We start from the raw sequence: 20,274 nt of genomic DNA on the forward strand, positions 1-20,274 counted from the left end.
GTCTGAGATCGATTCCTTTATTTCCTTAACTCAAAGTTCACCATCAAACTCTTAACCGCAAAACAGCCAGGCCAGGAGGAGAAAACAATCAAAAAAATAACAACGAAAAAACATCAGCGCCGAGAAAAGACAATGGCAATTGATCAGGCATTCGGCAAGAGAGGTGGCATCTCTCCTATCAGATTCATTAGTTTTCCGGCTGCTCTGACATTTCCATTTGCACACTCCAATTGACAAAATAAAATACCCGTTCGGCTCTCATTCCTCAGCTCCACGCTGGGTAATCACTCCTTCACTGCACCATACACTCTCACCCCCTCTGTTCCTCCATCCCTCGGAGTGCAGCCTCATCATGACGGAGTATGAAACATAAACGGAACGTACGCCCGTTTGCAGGGGAGTCGGAGGAGTACGAATGCCACTGAGCATCCCTTCAATCTGGGGTCACTTGTACAAATCACCTCAGGGAAGGGCACACTTCAACTTTTCATTTTCCTCCCATCACCATCACCATCTCTCTGTCTCTCTCTCTCTCTCTCTCTCGTGCTCTGCCCTGCATACCTAAACAACTCCTCCGAAGCGCAGCCATCTCCTAGAATCATCATCAGCATCTCCCTGCCAGGCTATTGACTGGCCACACACTCGCAGGGAGTCTCTCAGCCATCCATTTCATTTAGACGCAACTTTTTGACTCCTCCACATTAGGGGTCAAACAGGCTCTTTTCAAAAGAGACTCGGAACGGAGGTAAATTATACAAATTGAGTGGCAGGAGGGAAGGGAGCCTCAGCAGGCTCCGTGAACCCAGACGACCTCGGGTTTCCTTAATGATGTCTTTGCCAAGCCAGACGGAGACACACTGGATGATTATGCTGCAGATCGGGCAGAAATCTCTCAGTCTCGCTTTTTCTTCCTACACCCCTCTGCCGCCACCAAACCCCTCCCACCATCCATCACGCGGCTGCTTCTCTCTCTCCCCTCTAAATTCCCCTCCTTTCCATCTTTCTCCACTCCGCTATACATTCATCCTCCTCCTCCCCTTCCTTCTCTCCCTCTCTATACATTCATCTTCCCACTCCCAGACTTCCTCCGAACTCCACCCATTTGGAGCCGTGGCAACACGCTGAGAGACTTTGGTCAAATCTGATGATGCTCCCTTCCAACAGTGGCATTTAATCAATCGAAATCTTATTTTGGGGATGAGCAGAGAGGAAGCTGTTTTTTTCATGAGCTGCTCTATAATAGAATAACACAGCCAGAAGGCCAGGTCCCTCATCACCGGGGACTCCATAGACTGAGGTGATCGAGCTGTTTGAAGATGAATTTTGAATACTGCCTATGCCGGCTGGCAGACTGTGCTCAGCTGTAACTCACTTGAAATTTAGTCATAACATATAACAATGTCAATTAAAAATGGAAATTAGAATGAGAAAAAAAACCTAATATCGCTTCAAGGAGGGTTTGATTTGCATAAAACATGTTTAGAGAAATATAAGGGTTTGTCTTTTTTGGTGTGAATAACAGTAAAATACTGTTTCCTGCACCTTTCTTGGCATCATGTTTTTTGTATTAAAGCAAGATATCGCTCTTTCAAATTCTCGCACAAATAAAACCAACGAGTGAAATGACAAAATTTCATTATTCATTTACCTTCATTTAATCCTCTAATCTGACAACTCTATGGTATAACACGCCTTTCAAGTCTTCTGACCGCTCAATGTGCTTTTACACTACGTCACATTCCCTCATTCATACACTGATGGCAGAGGTGCCAACCGCTCATTAAAAAGAGAATTTAAAGTTCATACACCAGGGGCATTTTGAGGTTCAGTATCTTTCCCAAAGACACTTTGACATGCAGACTGGAGGAGCCGCCAATCATCCGATTAGTGGCCGATGCGCTCTGCCTCCTGAGCCACAGCCTCCTGGTTAAGGTGTGGTTAGGTTTAGGCACAAAAACAACTTTGCCAAGATGAGGGGAACATCAATATTAAAATTACTACTTTTCTAAATTCCATATCGGTAGGACTTTATAATAACTACACACTATAAAGCATTAGTTAAGTATTAGTAAATATGGAATTCATCATTTATAAAGCATTGTTCATACATTAATACACACTTGTAAGTCATTCATTCACAGTTATAAATGTTTTATTTTTATTATCTACACACTCTGCAGCAGTTGTTAAGTATTAGTACATTTTTAATTCATTGTCTATAAACCGTTGTTCTTACGTTAATACAGATTAGTAAGTCTTTATAAACATAGTTATACATGTTGTATTCTTTATTAATAAGCTCACCTATAATGTGCTTAATAGTTGTATTTTCATACTTTATACATGATTGGTTCACTATTTATAAATGAAGTATTATTTTAATGACAAACCATTTATATATGAGTACATGTATATGAGTATATGAAAGTGATACTTTCCCGAGAAAGAATATAAACAATCTCAGCATAACGCCTAAATCTACCAGTGGCAAAGCCCAAAGGATGCTACTAAGACCACCCGAAAATGCCCCCTAACTTTACTGGGTAAAAGCCTCACCGTTACAGGCCCGGTACCGTTTCTCTGAGACAGATATCACTACCAGCTCATCAATGATGTGCTTAATGATTGTATTTGATAAAAAGTGTTATTGCAATGAAAAACTGTGATTTCAGGTATATTGGGACATCAGATAATTTGGGACAGCATAAGAAAAAAGCCTTTTTCTTCTCTCCTGAAAGGTTTAGTCAAAGTTATTGGTGCTAAGACCTTGTGGTCTGCATCAAACAAGAAGTTGATCCCAAAAAACAAGAGTTCACAGAAATGACATAGGCTTCAGCTTGATTTTGATATACGGGTAAAACATTTGATGACTAATATACTGTAGATTTAAATGATATACAAAACATGTATGGTGTAATAGTGTACCAAAATACAAAATATTGTTATAGGAAATGATGTTTACATTTTTTAAATTAGAACTTTTTCTTGCTGTCCCAAATTACCAAAAAAACAAATGTTTTGGTAATTTGGACAGCATGTTTCAGGTATATTGGGACAGTGTTAAAAGGCTATTAAAATGAAATTTATCAATAGTGTGGATTCATAAAACCAGATATACAGAGGGCCCACACATGTATGTCAACACAGAACCACAGAGATGTAACCTACAGGCAACTTTTAAGTAGAGGGAGTAAAATGCTATTGCTAATGATGCTAATCCCCCACATTGTCTGTAGAAGACCCCATCATTTGGTTAAATTAGCCTATTCCAACAATCCTCTGACAATGGTAAACAATAAAGCAAATGTTTACTATGTTTAATGTGGTAGTTCTGTAACATATAATTAAGTCTAATCAAGAAGCAATGCTGATGCATGCAGACGTTTTGCCACTCACTTTGTTTAATCTGTGGATTTATTCTTATGTTGAATTTAAGGTCTGTTGCAGAATAGAATGGCACCAAGAAACAGATAAATAAAATAAACATGTTTGACAACATGTTGGAGTCTTTAATGATTTTAATCTTAATCAAAATGAATTAAGCTATCACAACAAATGATAGGCTCATACATAATATTGTGTAACTTGAGACGTATATTATTTTATTTTTATTTTATTTATGGTTAAGAAATAAGTTTAAAATACTTTTTGAAATATGTCAATAGGGTTAATGGCTAGGTTATACACTAATAAAACTGTGTCCCAAATTACCAAACATGTTCCTGAAAATGAGTTTTGTGTCAACTACAACAAAATGGTGAACCAAGCTTTGTCAAAATAATGTACACACTTAATTTCTTCCCATAAAGAAAGCAGACATCTTGAGGAATTCAGAAATATATCAAATGTTGGGTTACTTTTTAAAATTTATGACAAGAACGAGATCACAAGATAGAATTACAAAAACACAGTTATGCGCCTATGGTTCATACGATCATGTAGAACATTTAAGGAAATTATTTAATAAGTATTTTCTCTGTAAAGTAAGGACTATCTAGGCCATACAAAACATTACAAATGAGATTGAAAGAAGTCTCAGTTAGGCTTCTTAAGTCTCAGCTTTACTACGGCCTGGGTTAACACGTTTTGGACGTCTCGGTTAAGTTAGCAACAATAAACATGCAACTTCCGGTCAAGGTAGCAACAATAAACATGCAACTTCCGGTCAAGGTAGCAACAATAAACATGTAACTTTCGGTCAAGGTAGCAACAATAAACATGCAACTTCCGGTCAAGGTAGCAACAATAAACATGTAACTTTCGGTCAAGGTAGCAACAATAAACATGCAACTTCCGGTCAAGGTAGCAACAATAAACATGTAACTTTCGGTCAAGGTAGCAACAATAAACATGCAACTTCCGGTCAAGGTAGCAACAATAAACATGTAACTTTCGGTCAAGGTAGCAACAATAAATACGCAACGTCCGGTTACGCTTTCAAAATAAGACTAGTGACCAACGTTTTGAAACAGAACGTTACTTGCGTTCCATACGCAACCGAAGTAAAAAACCTCAATATTTACTTTGTGTTTAACACATGAAAAAAGTGAAAGTATGTTTTCTGGTAAAGCCGCCCTTCTCAACCATGTCTCCTCCTTACCATAGACTGTAGCCCACATAAAAAATAGGGCCTTAAAGCAGCGCTATTTTGACCCTTGGCGCATCCAGTAGTCTCTGCCGTGTGCGCTCACTTTAGCGCCAGAACGCACCGAGGAAGAACAGAGAGAAGCGGGCTAGACGCTGCTGGAAAAGGAGATCACACGGTCCCAGAAGAGGGTCTTAAGCTTTTTATATACAGTCTATGGTCTTAAGTGTAAAAACAACATCACTCCGGATTTTTGAATGCCCTCATTTGCCGAAGGAGTTTTTTCCCCCCTGGAAACTCCGGTGAGTAAAGTTTGTAACCTTTAGGGGAGAGCTAAAAGTGCAGCGTGATGCTAGCTTAATTGGGTGGGTTAAAACCATATTACTGTAAGTTAAAAGCAGTCGGTGGATGTTGTGAACACGATGTCTAGAACTGTTCAACAGTGTTGTGTCGTGGTTTCAAACTAATCTCTGGAGGTACTTTTGGATTTTAAGTACATGTAGTACCTTCAGAGGTATTTTTATTTACAGTATTTATGATATTACGTGTTAAAGATAATTTCGTTGACTAAAATGTGTAAACTCTGTTCAGTATTTTTTGGTTGTAATTTAATGTAACGTTAATGTAATTTTAAGAAATGGAGAAATTATTATTATTTATGTTCTTTCTCGGGAAAGTATCAAAAAACAGGCAGTTAATAATTTTCTTAAACTTTCCAAATGATCTTATGAACCATTAACATCTCATACATAAATGGTTTGTCATTAAAATAATACTTCATTTATAAATAGTGAACCGATCATGTATGAAGTAAGAAAATCCAATTATTAAGCATATTATAGATGAGCTTATTAATAAAGAATACAACATGTGTAAGTATGTTTGTAAATGACCTACTAATGTGTATTAATGTAAGAACAATGGTTTATAAATGATGAATTAAAAATGTACTAATACTTAACAACTGCTTCATAGTGTGTAGATAAAGAATAAAACATTTATAACTGTTTATGAATGACTTACTAATGTGTATTAATGTATGAATAATGCTTTATAAATGATGAATTCCTTATTTACTAATGCTTAACTAATGTTTTATGGTGTGTAGTTATTATAAAGTGCTACCTAGCGGTCTACCATATCATAGTCTGTTTACCCATGTATCCACTTGTGGCTGTATATTGTCATGCTATTTCCTCCCAACAGACAAGAGCCATGATTCCTATGGCCGCCAGAGGGCTTTGTCACTTAAATCTAAACAAATATTATTTTTAAAATATCGTTTTTTTAAATGGTATTTAAAGATAATTGACCCTTCGCTAAGCCACACCCCCAATACACAGCTGGCCAATCACAGCGCAATATAGGACTCGTTCTAACTGAAGTCCGACACTTTCATTGCTGCGCTCCATTCACTCTAATGCAAAATGAGTCGTTTTCTAGATTTCTTCTGCTGTATTTTTCCAAGATACGGTCAAATGCTGTTCCTGGGGCACTTGTAGTAGTTAAAGCAGCTACCCAGAGAGGTTGAAAGGAGAAGTATAACTTATTCTCTTTCCAAAACCTAAAATAAATCCAGAAAAATGTAGGCTGTGGGTTGTTCCTAATGTGATGTTAGTTAGCTAACACTAGCTAACTTCCTACTGTTCTGCTTTTTAACGATTGTAATAATTAATAGTGGCCTACCCAGCTTTACAGGAACAGTAGCCATGTTTCCATCTAAATGTCATGTGAATTTTAAGCGTACTATTGAAATGTCGCAAAAAAGAATAAAAAAAGAAATTGCGAAATATGTGCGTTTCCATCAGCTGGTTTGGAGCGAATAAACCAGGCTACGGTGAGTGTAGTTACGTCAGTAGTTGACGTTACACATGGCTGTGATAAACACGATGTATGGGTTCCAAAACAAAAACAAAACCGGTTGCATGGACCTGATGGCCATTGATCTTAGAAAAATGGAGAGAGGTCCTCAGAAATGTGTTTCAAGCCATGTCTCCGCATGTTATGGGAATATCCAGTGTTCTGCAGAGTTTTGCATGCCTGCCGAGAATTGCACGTACCTCCAAATAATGCTTTTAAACGCTATAATATCCTTTGTGGGGTTCATCAATGGTGATAAATGATTGAAATGAAAAGGCCAATTTTATAATCGTTTTGAGTCGTTAATATTTTATTACACTCACTAGAAGTAGCATTCATTGAGATTCAGCCAAAATATGCGGTGATTAGCCCGTTTGAAAAGCGTGCAGAGCAAAGGATCTGAAAAGTACTTTTAAGAGGAGAATGCATAATTCGGCTGAAGAGATGAAGGCTACCTGCCGAGATTTGCATCCACCTCTTTTCTCAGCACAAATGAGCGTTCCCAGCTGCGAGGTGCATGAAATTCTCAGCAGGCATGCAGAACTCTGCACAACAGGGCAAGACACCGACAGCAGAAACAGCTGATCAGTGGTGAGTTACAAGTTCACTACATGAGAACTTATTTGGAAAAAGTGTTCCCATCTCCCATTAAGCGCATTTACTCTTTCTCGACAAAGGCAAAAAACCACCTCAAGCAAGCGTAAAAACGTTTGAGAAATTTTTAGAATTCTGCCGTTTCCATCAACCTTTTCTAATGCAATACTTCAAAATGCGCATTAAAAAACGTGTTGATCCTTAATATCGTTGTCTTTTTTTCTCAATCATTGGGGGATGCGGTGGTTCACTTGTACTGTGTGATCGGTAGGCTTTAGCTTCTATCTTTTATTTTTTTCACGTCCGTTTGAGTCAGTCTGACAGCCTGAATACAACCTTCAAATTTATAATGCAACTGCAAAACTGTCTGCTTCTTTCTGAGATCGCTTTTTCCAACAAATTTGTCAATATTTCTCCAAGGAGTGCAGTAATAGGCAGTGGCAGTGCAGACAATTTGTCGGACTTCGCAACAGTAACTAAGGGGGGCGGGGCTTAGCAAAGTGTCAGTTATATAGGGGTGGGGTTACAAATGTACATATCACAAATAAAGTAGAGGAATATAATCAAAATGGCCATGCATTAGTCAGCACAAAATTGACAAGGAAGACAAAAACCCAAAAACCCACAAAATAAATATATAAAACTAGATTTTATCTAGATTTTAAATTTTTTTATTATACATATTCAACTTTGGAAAGTAATATAGTGTAAAACAGACAGCATTATGTACTGTATGATTCCTTCCATATGTAACGCAATTGTGCACTCACAAAGTGGGAAGTAAAGAAGAACCTAAGTGTATTTTTAACCAACTCCTCTCAGGTAAGAGAAAAGAGAACAGTATGCACTGCAGCTGTAAGACGGCAGGAAATGAGCTCTGCATCCGATCCGCCATCTGACAACAGAGGCGGCCCGAGCCTGTTAAGAGTCTCCACAACAGATGGACAGATGAATGGTGGTCAGGTGTCACGCACACACACAGACTTCCTCACACAAGCAACCAACACCTCTTCACAGACAGACACAAACACGGCAGATCTGGGTTGCAATAGGTATGCAGATCCTTTGCTTAAATTAAGCACTACAAACAGCATAAACATACTCCATCACAAGTAAAAGTACTTTTTTTAACAATTGCATGTACAGTATCTATGGTCTAGATGGAGTTTGCTAACTTTTTATCCTGTTAAAGTAAAATAAAATATGCATTGGATTTTATGTGCTCTGCAAAGGAATTTAGTGAGTCAAAGGTACAATATTTGCCGCTGATATAGTGATTTAGAAGCATATAGTAGCAGTAAAACTAGCATTAAATTGCCTCACAATTGTACCAAAGTACTTACTGAATGTACTTTGTTACATTCCATCAAGACTGTACTGCAGATACATACAAGCACTAATGTGTGCACTTGCAAACTCATACATGTACAACAACCTTGTCTATTAAAAATGGCATTCATATAGAACTAATTATGCAAACACCTTAACACATGAAAAAACCTGGATAACTGAGAAAAACTTAAATGTTTTAGTAGTCAAACCCTAGCCACACCTGGGGCACAGGACACAAACATGCAATCCCAGCAGCATAGGTATGAGGTAGTTCTCCTGCCATTGCCCTTGACCAATGCACTGGCCTCATAAAATAAGCTGGTCCCCGGGCACTGCCACTGCTCCTTTAGGATGGGTCAAAAAGCAGAGGACGAATTTCTTCATGGGGATAAATAAAGAATAACTTGACAAATGACCTGAAGTGCAAGCATGCATGTGAACCTAGAACAAAAAGCTTTGCCCTATTGTCAGGCACAAATATGCAGATTCACACAGAGATTGATGCAGCTTTGACTGATAGTGATGATGATGACATGGCATTTGGCAGGTCACGCACACAGATGGTGGACACCTAGCGATTTCACTGGCTCACTGCAGCGTGTTAGATTTTGAGCCGAAGCCTGACATCCATGCTGCGTTCTCAGGAACCGCGGGTGCAGAGGGAAAAGGAGAGTGAGGAAAAAATCTCTGGCCCCACAGATTAACAGAACAGATGTTCTCACCTCCTTCATCACTGACAGCCAAACCCAAGATGACCAAAATTGACTGCAGAGAAAAGTTGGACTACAGCTAGTCTGTGATTGTGTGAATCAGACAAAGGCTTGATCTAGATAGAGCTCCTTTGAAATCTGGGTCTCAACATAGCGGCACTCACTCTCAGCAGGGATCTTTCAGACTGGCAGAAACCCACCTAATAAACACAAAACCATTATTCTGCTCTCACACTCGCTCTATCATTTAATGCAGCAAAATAAGATAAATAAATATTTGCATGACATTAGCCCTGACAGAACTGTGTCCTTGTTTTATTGATATAATGCCACAGAGGGAGAGTTTATCATGCGCACGTTTTCTTGAGACAAATACAGGAAACAGAGAGCATAGGCTTGGCTATGATTGGAATAGCAATGACCTTTGTTATTGATTTTGGCTGGGGTTGCTCTAGGACCAGCTCAGCTTGGTGTGTGTCTTAGTATGTGTCTTCATGTGATACTGAAATACAAAGATAGCCATAATGCCCCAATTAGGGTGCGCTCTGACAACAAGAGCTGCTCAGAGCTGCTCCCATTTTCCCACCAACTGTAAACAGTGACAGCAGGAAACACAATCTACCTATACTGTATGTTGTGCATTACAGCACAGCCTTTACTGGCAAGTTGCCCATGCTACAGAGAATTGTGCGTTTTCTGCTAAGAAAATACCATTTCCGTTGCCAAAGCACATGCTACACTAGGTGGCAGCTTTCCGTCTCTTTGTCCCTTATCTATCCATCCAAGTATATATGTAGTCATCCATCCAAGAATCCATTTCAAGTACCCATTCATCCATCCATCTTTTCAGTCATTCCATCGATCCAATCATTGATCCAAGTACCTATTCAACTATCCTTTAATCATCTATCCGTTCACCCAAATATCCATCCATCCATCAATCCATCCAAGTATTAAGTATTCATGCCGTCAATCCAATTAAAGTATACTTTCATCCATCCATCCAACCATCCATCCCTCCACCTATTTAATACCAATCAAAGTATCCAACCATCCAAGTATCCTTCCTACTTACCTTCCCATGTACCCGTCTATCGATCCATCCATCCATCCATCTTACACTCCACGGACAACTCAATGCAACGAGATACACAAGCCATAATGACAATTTAAGGAAAATGAAAGAGCCTCGTGAGACAACCAAGAAACATTTCACTGCAAATTAAGAGTCAATAAAGCCCATTACACTGCTACTTCACTGTTCTGTGATTATGCTGTTAGTTTTCACCGTCAGCGATAGTGCTAAAAAAGACATTACCATTAAACGCTGAGACGTACTGTACAACTGTGATTCAACATCCCAATGACACAAGGAGATCTGCAAAAACAAGGAGGCCAGAAATTAGGCTAAATGTTGGAGAATACAATGTTCAAAGTGGTGTCTCCTGAAATAAATTTACTGTGAGAGCAAGACAGCAAGAGAGTAGCGGGAGAGGAGGTTGGGGGGGGGGGCTTTAATGGGCTTCTCAGATGACTAAGTAAAGGTCCCAGGCGCTTCGCTGCTAATTAGTTTGATTCACCAGGCAAGCTTAAAGCATTGTGGTTTGTTGTTTTGCTATTATTATTTCCTATCTTGTGTTGGCGTCCACTCTTTGAGGCTCCGCTTAGTGTGCCATCCGATGCCCCATGGAAAGGAAAATCATGTAGTGGCCCACCCTCAAGTCCGAAGAAAACACTGTTGTTGTCTTTTCTCCATGGTGTAAAAAGATTTCAGAGACTGAAGTAGCTTGAAATTAACTTTACTGTAAGAAAGAAGAAAAAGTTAACTGAGATAAAAGGGGGTAAACACAGTACAGGAATTGCCAGCAGAGACTTTCAGAGGAGCAGGATGTCACAGTACAATCTCCTCATAAAGGACACTTTCGAAGCAGAGACAAATTGTCCTTAAGGCTCTGTGTGATGGCAGCAGTCAAAAGACAACTAACATGTTCCAAAGAGGAAAGAGAGAAAAAGGGTGGGTGAGAGAGAAGCAAATAATTAAAACTATCATTTACCTTAAAAGCTGGAAACTGAAGTTCCGCCATGTGAACAAGTAGAATTCATCACTGTTGTCTAAAAACAGACTTGAAAATCAATGGAGTTTGGGCTCTTGGAAACTGGTAGTGGTTAAATACTGTGGTAATCAATAATGTAATAACCTTCACATGGGTGTGTAACCAATAAAATGGGATAAGATGTCAGACATACAAGAGAAACATAATACAATAATCTAATTACTCTCTTGATTTTAAATATGAAAATATTTTACTTAAGTATTTTTACATGCAACAAGATGAAAATATTTGTGCATTTTGCGTTATACACCATTCCCAGAGTTACTGTAGGAAACAAAAGTCGGATTTTAAGTAGATGTAAAAATGAATTCTGTACAGTTGAGGGTAACACAGATTTGGGTAATAGTTCTCTGTGTGTTCATCCCTATAATCAACTCTTTCACTTTATACGTAGTACTTCCACGGCTAATTAAAAAATATATGCTGCTATAATGTCTTGTTCAAGTATTCTCACAATTTCAGTAAACAATAGTATACATGCTGCTTTTAAACACCCAAAAGCGCCAAAGTGAACATTATAGTTGAGCCTGTAAATTGGACCAAAGACAAAAGTGAGTAATGGCACCAAGGGTAGGATCACTTTTATTAATCTACTTGTTGAGTTTGCATCCATTGATTTGACAATGTGTCACTTTATTGAAGAATGTGTGTGTGAAAGTTAAACCTTGTTAAATGCAGTTTCTTTTGAATCACAATGGACCTGAGATTTGAACTGTGCTGGGTGTTAAAGCTGTACAGTAAACAGACCATTTTTCTAAAAATGTTTTACACTTTTGCTGACTTCGGAATTTACCTTCCATTAGAAACTTATTTGCAGAGGGAAAAAAATGCTTGGTTAGCTTCCCAGCACAATGAGAACACCCTAACTGATGTCAGCACCCATGTTAGCCCCAAGCCCGTCTTCACCAACAAGAAAATATTAAAAAATGGAATTATGATGATTTGACAATCAGATAAAGAAAACGCCTCGCACGTCTCCGGCAATGATGAGAGCTTGCAAAACATGCACTGTATAGAGTCTCACAGGTGATGGTACTGACTGCTGCGGTGTATTAAGCTACATATTTAAGAAATAGCTGCTGCCTCTGCATATGTTTTCAGTATTCTGCTGGAGTAGAGTTGGCTTTAAAACAGATGTGCCACCTGCCTGTGGAAAGGAAGTTTCAGTCAGTCAAAGTTGTGAGGGAGAGTACGTGTGTGTTCTGTGTGCACAATTGTTTCAGTGAACGGTGAACTCCAAGAGTCTGGAGGAAAAAAAGCAGAATAATTCAAAGCCTACAGTTTGGCACAGTCACTGCAGAACAGCTTGTATGCATACATTATGTGCAAAACCTTAAATTAAAGATTGACGCCTTTTCCTCGTTTATCAGTTGTGTACGGAAAGACCCAGAATCATACTTGATGAAGAGAAAAATTGCTGGTGATGAGAAGACTATTAAGGAGTGACAAGATGAGGAAGGAGGTGTTTGTTTTCCTTTGCATTGTTTCATGTCATGTATGACACAAAATCAGTGTAATGAAACATGCTGAGCAGTATTGGCAGATCCGCAGCACCGGTTGGACGGGTTTTGATGGTGTAAATTAGGAAGGATATGGTGTAAACTTGAATGATTACAAGCTGCTTTGGAGTTAGAAGTGGAGCAACTGTAATTGGTATCGCAAATATTTTCCCAAGTTCTAATTTGTAGCATCAGAGAAAGCTACGCTCAAGCTAACAAACAAATTAGCTGTTAGCTAATGAAACGTCTGTTTTCTTCTGTGAATTTCTTGTCAAATCTCTCAGCTCTCCCACCTTTCCTATCTTCCCAGACAGACATTAATGAATGATATTTCACCACTTTTTTTTCCCTTGCCCCCATCCCCACCCCCTTTATCCCGTCCCGTCCCCAAGACCCCATGTTCATCAATCGGCCGGTAGAGGGGAAGCTCGTCTGTCTCTTGCTTATCTTCCTAACCACTCTGCAGTCATATCACCCTGACCTGACCATCCATCTTCTGCCATCTCCCTCCATCATCGTGAGCGTGTCTGTTTGTGTGTGTGTGTGTGTATTGGGCTGCATGGCAGCGCTGCATTTTCCAGCCCGAAAGCATCCACGTTTCCCTTCCAACAGGCCTTGAAAACGCTTCTGCTCGCTGTCTGCCGTGGCTGAGATCTTTTGCTCTAAAATGTCTATTTGGTCTTGTGTAAAAGAGAAACGGAGCGAGCAAGAGCGTCAAGGGGTCTGGCTGGCTTTCAGCTTACAGTTTATTGCGGGTGATGTATCTGAAGACAACCGCTGACAGCTTTGCAAACCTTTGAACCCCACATCAAAGGATGACAAAATGGTGGGCAATGTGTGGCAATTTGATCGGTTGAAATGAGTTGCCGTCATCAGACGTGGACTATCACTGATCTGAAATTCCAAAAAGTTTGTGGAAAGCCTGTTTACCCATTGCTATTCAACGTTCAGCTATTTCAAAATAAACTCTTCTGTGAGTCAGCACTCAAACACTGAATATTCCCATCCTATGGTCAGTGACCTGTCCTGATTTAAAGTAAAAGTTTTCTCAACTGGCACAAACTCTACACCACATTTGCATGATGCTAAGCTGCCCCACTTATCAGCTGCTGCATGAACTGCTGGATCTTGACTTTAATGGCTTTAAACCTACCGCACACATGCGATAAAATCCTTTTGGATCCCACTATGAAATTGTGTGCCTAAATACTGCGGGGTAAAAATAAACAGGTGCCAGGGATATGTGTTTCTGGCATTTGTCAGTTCTGCAGCAATCTATTGCAAACATTTACAGAGCATAGTAGAGGTGCTCTCAAGTTGTGGCTATGTAATCATTTGCTTCAACATTCAGAAGGAAAGAAAGAATAAAAAAAAAAAAAATCTCTATCCTGTACCATGTTGTTACTATGCTGCAACAAATCAAGACACTATAGCCTGGTGTAGACAGCAATCGGTAAATGCTCCTCCAGTTTGAAATGATAGTAGTGCTGAAACAAATAGTTAGTTAGTCAATCAACAGAATATTAATGGGTACAATTTTAATCGATTCATCGTATTTAGTCCTTTAATCAGCAAAAATGACAAATATCCTCTGACATTTTATCAATATTTCAAAACAACAATTGATTGAAAGTAAAAAAATAAACAAATAAACGACAGATTAATCAATAATTGAAATAATCGTTAGTTGGAGCCTTTCAGGTAACCGTCATGTTCAATTTCTACAGCAGTCATGCTGGCAGCCACTTAGTAACATTTGCATAATATTCTTTGTGATTAAAGAGAGTCATATTGCCATTAAATAAAAGAATATAATGTTCTTACACATGACATTTCTGAGTATATGATTAAAGCCATTTAGGAGAGAGTAGGAAGTGAAGCTAAATGCTGCACCTTGATCATGGAAATAATTTTATAATTTTAATAATAAGAGGCATATTTTGGCTCTATAGAATGACATTTGCAAGCTACAGGAGCTACACTACTTTTTATTAAAATTGGAGAAATTAGAGAACTGTCGTCTCTCCTTGTGGCTAAGAAGAGATAATTACGTATTCACAATATCTCAACACTGGCTCCTAAAGAGTAGGTTGCATTATTGGTTGTTTGCAGCCTTAATGTTGCTAGGCTACAGAGTCTATAGTGAGTCTTTTAGCCCTAAGTGTTTGTTAGAAAGTAAAGTTTGACCTACGGGAGATTCTGGTGGCTTGTGTACTGTGTTTTGCTGCCACTGTTACAGGGTTGTCAAGCTCGGACACAGGAAGCAGGGATTTGGGCCCAGATGCAGACACTTGCATAGCAGGAACTGTTTCTCAGCATTTATTAACAAACAGGATAAACTTACAATCCAAGCAAAGGGGGCAGTCTGACGAAAAGCAATAGTACAAACAAAAAAGGTATGCAAGAACCAAAGTATGAAATCTACAATACAACAGGGTAATCCATAAACAGGGGAGCCACTTGGCAACGTGAACTAACGAACTGACAAGAACAAAGAGAACAAGCAAACATATATATCTTTGCAAAGAATTAATCACAAGAAAGAAAGTAAAATTCACGTAAGACACACCAGGAGGGATAACAACAAAATAAAACTGGCTAACAGCCAAAGCAATTCAGATTCATCTTATAGTCAGGCCATCTAGGTAAGTGTAACAACCTGCATTGCCTTTAGTGTTGTGTGCCATGCGTCTATTATTACACTGTGTCTGTAATGATCCTGCAAAAGTCAGAAGGGAAACAGTAATTGAGACATATTGTGTGCGTGAAAGCCAGCAAGCCATCATTTTAACAGATCACTTGTGTTTCTTTTGGTCTTCCTGTATGTGAACTACATCTCATTAATTGCATATGTTACTGTGAAGACAGCCTAAAAAGTGGTCTGAGATTAAATGAATGCAAATTGCGATCGAAAATTCTGCCCCACACGGGTTGTGCTGAGCATGCTAGCATACTTAAACGCTGGCATGCCACATCATATATCATTTCTTTGACTACGAATTTGAGATAAGCATACCAACTAGTACACCAAGCAGTAATGCTTGCAGTGGGATGGCCGCCAGCTATATCAATTTGTGTTTTCCTACAGTACATATGATGCATCTGAAGAGGAGGTAATTAAGAGGATACTGCATGAGACTCCTCTCTTTGCTATTTTGTCTGTGTGCTGTATGTGTGAGCCCATCTGTCCCAGGGGATCCGTGCTGTCTCTTTCTTGTGGGTAATTATGGGTAATGTAGGATGACAGAGGAGCACAGTCACATAAACAGTAAAGGGGCTACTACACTGACTTGCAACCCCCTGATTAATATAGATGTGCCAGTATGATGTAGAAGCAGACACACACACACACTATAAATACAGGGACATACACACAAGACTCCCATGAATGTAAACACTCAGCAGGTAATGGAGGTGTGTATTACTTATTGTGGCCCCTCAGTAAACACACACTGTGATCAGTGTGAGATCGATAGATCACGTTAGTCAATAGAAATTAGCAGGGAAGTGTGAAATCAGATTCTGCACAGCAGGTGTGTTTACCTCTGTATGTACCTTTGCATGTATGTGTGTGTTGCCTCTCTGCATGCAGTACCAGTGTGCCATCTCAGTGTGAGCATGTGTTCTATCCAGGAACGCAAGGCAATTTAGCCAGCTTGATGCATAGCATTTATGCAAGGGCAAATACACAGAAGAAAAGAACTATGAAGCAAGAATAGATGTCTTCTTTACTTTGATATATTTGATTTAAGCAAGATAAACAGCCCTTTATCCATCTATGACAGGAGATATTACGACAACAAAACTATGTCTTTGCAGTAATATAACTGTGTCTGCTGTGGCGCAATGTGTGCAGCTATATCTTACTACGCTTAAATCTTGCAGTGGGCAGCCATCTCTAACCAATATTTAAATAAAAGATATGAAGCATCAGCCAGCAGCCACTTAGCTTAGCAACTAACCTGGCTATGTGCGGAGGTACTGGTTTTTCAACAGATTAAACAAGTGAGATATAACGTGTTAATTAGTGAGCTTTAGAGGTGCTGGTAGGCAGATTTTTTTTAAACCTTTGCTTAATTTGTTTAGCTTAGCATAAAAGCTGGAGGGAAAGCAGCTAGCCTGGCTATCGCCAAAGTCCGGGCAGCTAGCCTGGCTATCGCCAAAGACGCCCCCCCTGTTAAAAACCACAACTTTCATTGTTTCAGATGTCATTTTTTGTGTGAGCCAGGCTTTTTCCCCCCGTTTAAAGTCTTTATGCTAATCTAAGATAACCGGCTGCTGGCTATAGCTTCATATTTACCATACAGATATGAGAGTGTTATCAATCTTCTCATTAGACCCGTCTTCTTTTTTGAATATCCAATGAAAGAGACAATTTCATATTAAGTTGCCTTTGAGCTGCAAAATAAAAAAAAACACAAAAACATAAAGATGGATCAGTAAAACTAACTTTACAGGTATATCCATCCATCCATCCATCGTCAACCACTTATAATTTACAGGTATATAAAAAAGGAAATTAAGAGGGGACCATGTTATTTCCCTGGTGTACATCATTTAGACTTCATAGTATTTCAGATCACAGAAACACTGCAGTGGGTTCAACACTAACACGATGTGCGTTGATCTGGTGATAAACACACATTGTGTGTGTGCCCCCCCCCCCGGACACACAGACACACACACACACACACCCTCCCCGCCTCTCAGGTTAGGGAATCAGTAGGCAGCCTCACCAGGAGACAGAGAGCTCCCCAGGCATAAATCACACACCCACACTATTTTCCATCCTGACTCCCCTTTCTGTATCCTTTCTCTTTTTCTCCATCCCCCCAGTTTCCCTCTCGCTGCCCAACCCCTCCCCCCTCCTTTGCTCGCTCTTCTGGCTTAGCTCTATTCCTGTTTTCATCACACTGCCACAACTCCCTTGTTATTGCTCATCCTGCCTCTTTCTCCTACTTAACATTTGTCTATTTTTCTGTTTCTTTCTCCTACTTAGTTTCCACTGTTGTCTCTCCTCCTCCTCCCTTTGTGTGTGTGTGTCTCTCTCTTTCTGTCTCCCGCCTCTTCCTCCAAATTTACATCACACCATCCTTTGTTTCAAACTGCGAGCGGATGAGTAGCCACCTGCTGTGTACAGCATGGGTGTTAAAATTATACTTAAAATTATTATTCACTGTTAATAAGACTGAGGCAGAGAGGTCAAAAGGCGAGACAGAAGGATAGAGACGAGTGGGGAAAGGATGAATAACTAGAATGTGCTTTTTATTGCAGCTTTTCATCATAGTCAGAGATACTGGAATTATTTAGGGGAAATGACCACAAATTGTGTGTGTGTACTTCATTTTTCTCTGTCCTGTTGTGTGTATTTGCACGCCATGTGTGGGTGTTGGTGTGTGTAATTTTTTGTGCACACGTGGGGCCTTAATTCCAGCCTCACCATCTAATTACTTAAATTGTGCTTACAGGTCTTATTGTAGTGCACACTTTCCCTTGGAGAGCTATACCCTGTCTTCCTGCTTGCCTGCTGCATTAGCAGTAGAAATAAGCACATTAGGCAATTTTGTGCTCCATAATAAGTACTGCACCTGAGGGATGTTTTTGAGTAAAAATGTCTGGACAGAAAGAAAAACAGCTTTCGAGCCCAACCACACTATGTCCTTCTTTTCCTCTCCTTCTGTTCCTCCCTCCTCTCCTTCTCCTCATCGCTCACACCAGGAGAGATGAGTTTCTCGATAGAAAGGCCCTTGTTTTTGTGCCCGGTCACCCCTCACCACTGATTGCTCTGTGATTTTACAATTATTAGTAGATGGGACAGTTCAACCCTTCAGGAAATCGTTTCTCTAAGCTTCCTTGCCAATCAACAGGTCAGATTGCTTCATGTCACCTAAAACAATAGCACTTAAAGGAATACTATGGAATTTAGGAAGGCCACCTCTGTTTTATACTCACAACTCATAGTTGTGCAAAAACGGGCTTCATCCAGCCTTTTCTTCACACTGGACCTGCAGCACCAGGTTTCCATCTAGTCTTCAGATAAAATCAGATAAAGGACAAAACAGTCCAAACAGATGTTTCACAGATGCTTACTCTTCTTACCCGCTAAGGACAGTAATCATCTGAGTTTGATTCATAATATCAATACAATTTTTTTAAAAAACATTTTCAAAACAATTAGAATAATAACCACTTAAAACTGACTGCTGTAGAAAAGTACAAAATGGTTTAATCACATTTTATCAATCCAAATCCAGTATAGAATCTGCTCATTGAATCCAAATCTGATTAGGAGTAGCTTTCATCAATTGCAAGTGAAGTTATAAAAACTGAAAGATTCAAAATAATCACCTTTTGCTGCCTTACTGTAGAAGCCAGAAACATGACTTTTTAATGTTCGTAACCTGTAGCTTTAACCTGAAAATGCAATGAGTGACGTAACATATGAAATGTTGACATTAAGGATAATTTGTGTATTTTTAAACCTGGGGGGTTCCAATGACTAGTAGGTACAAAATCTTGTTTTGGAATCTGTGTAGTAAATGGGTTCAGCCAGCAGCCGCATCTTATGATGAGAGCTAGATGAGAGCACAGAAACTGCATCAGCTGCTGCCCACCAGTGCTAGCATATTCACACTTTATCCAACAGTTGTTGACAGTTGTTTTCTAATTTGGGTGCACATAATTTAGTTAACATGTTTTTTTTAGTTTGCAAGGAACACATAGCTGTGTTTTTATAATCTTACTGCAGCCTGGGAAAGATGGACTTTCTTTGGATTTGTTATATTTTACTGGAAGCTAATTAGTTTGTTAGATGTTTAATGTTGTCAGTCAGGTTTCCCCTTATGTCTGTCTAGGGCTAGTCCATGGGTGTGAATAACGTCCTTATGTGTCATTTGGAAGGGTAGGTCTGTTTGGTTATGTTGCACTAGGCATAATTTACCTCCTTTGAGTTTGGGCCTTAACTTTGTAGCTTCTTTTTCTTTCTTTCTTCTTCGAAACCCAACCCTAGACCCTGTCTACTGAATAAAAAAAGAAATTCAGACCTTTTCTTTCAACTTGGTGGAAACGCCACCGGTCGTTGCTATGGAGAACTCAAAGAAAAACACACACACACACACACACACACACACAAAAAATTATGCACACATCTACATCTCAGGCTTATAGACTGTATAAAACGCATATGTACTTTCTGTGACGTCACCCATAGGTTTCTGCAGAGCGATTGTGAAGCTCATTGTGGGTGGCTCCAGCCGTCGCCATCTTGGCATTGCCCGAATCGCCTAAGTCCCGGCTAATCCAAAAATGGGCAAAGAGGTGGAGCATCGGAGGAGCCAATGAACCCTGTTTGCTGCGGCAACTCACCTGTTACTCAAAGTGGCCATCCCCTTAATTATGCATAACTTTTCTCCCTAGTACAGTTGGCATGAACGGGGAAATTAGCTTAACAGATCAAAAGTGGGGGTTTTTTGTACCAGGCTGTGAACATATTTATATCTGCTGTAAAGTTTGGCATTTTAACATGGGGGTCTATGGATATTGGCTTACGTTTGTAGTCAGCGTCAAGTGGCAATTCGAGG

At 39.5% G+C, this 20,274-nt stretch overlaps 2 long non-coding RNA genes across 2 annotated transcripts in view; both read right to left on the reverse strand.

Moving 5' to 3' along the window:
- Positions 1–20,274, reverse strand: part of LOC119918412 — a 166,358-nt gene that overhangs the window by 11,919 nt on the left and 134,165 nt on the right. The window lies entirely within an intron of this gene.
- Positions 14,991–18,708, reverse strand: LOC119918413. The gene is made up of 2 exons (XR_005447443.1): positions 18,647–18,708; positions 14,991–17,092 (listed from the first exon to the last, which is right to left on the reverse strand). It is a non-coding gene; the product is annotated as an uncharacterized LOC119918413 (long non-coding RNA).

Source organism: Micropterus salmoides, unplaced genomic scaffold (assembly GCF_014851395.1).
Source record: "Micropterus salmoides isolate LMB-PRFRI ecotype aquatic unplaced genomic scaffold, ASM1485139v1 Ms_hic_scaffold_23, whole genome shotgun sequence".
Lineage (NCBI taxonomy): Eukaryota > Metazoa > Chordata > Actinopteri > Centrarchiformes > Centrarchidae > Micropterus > Micropterus salmoides.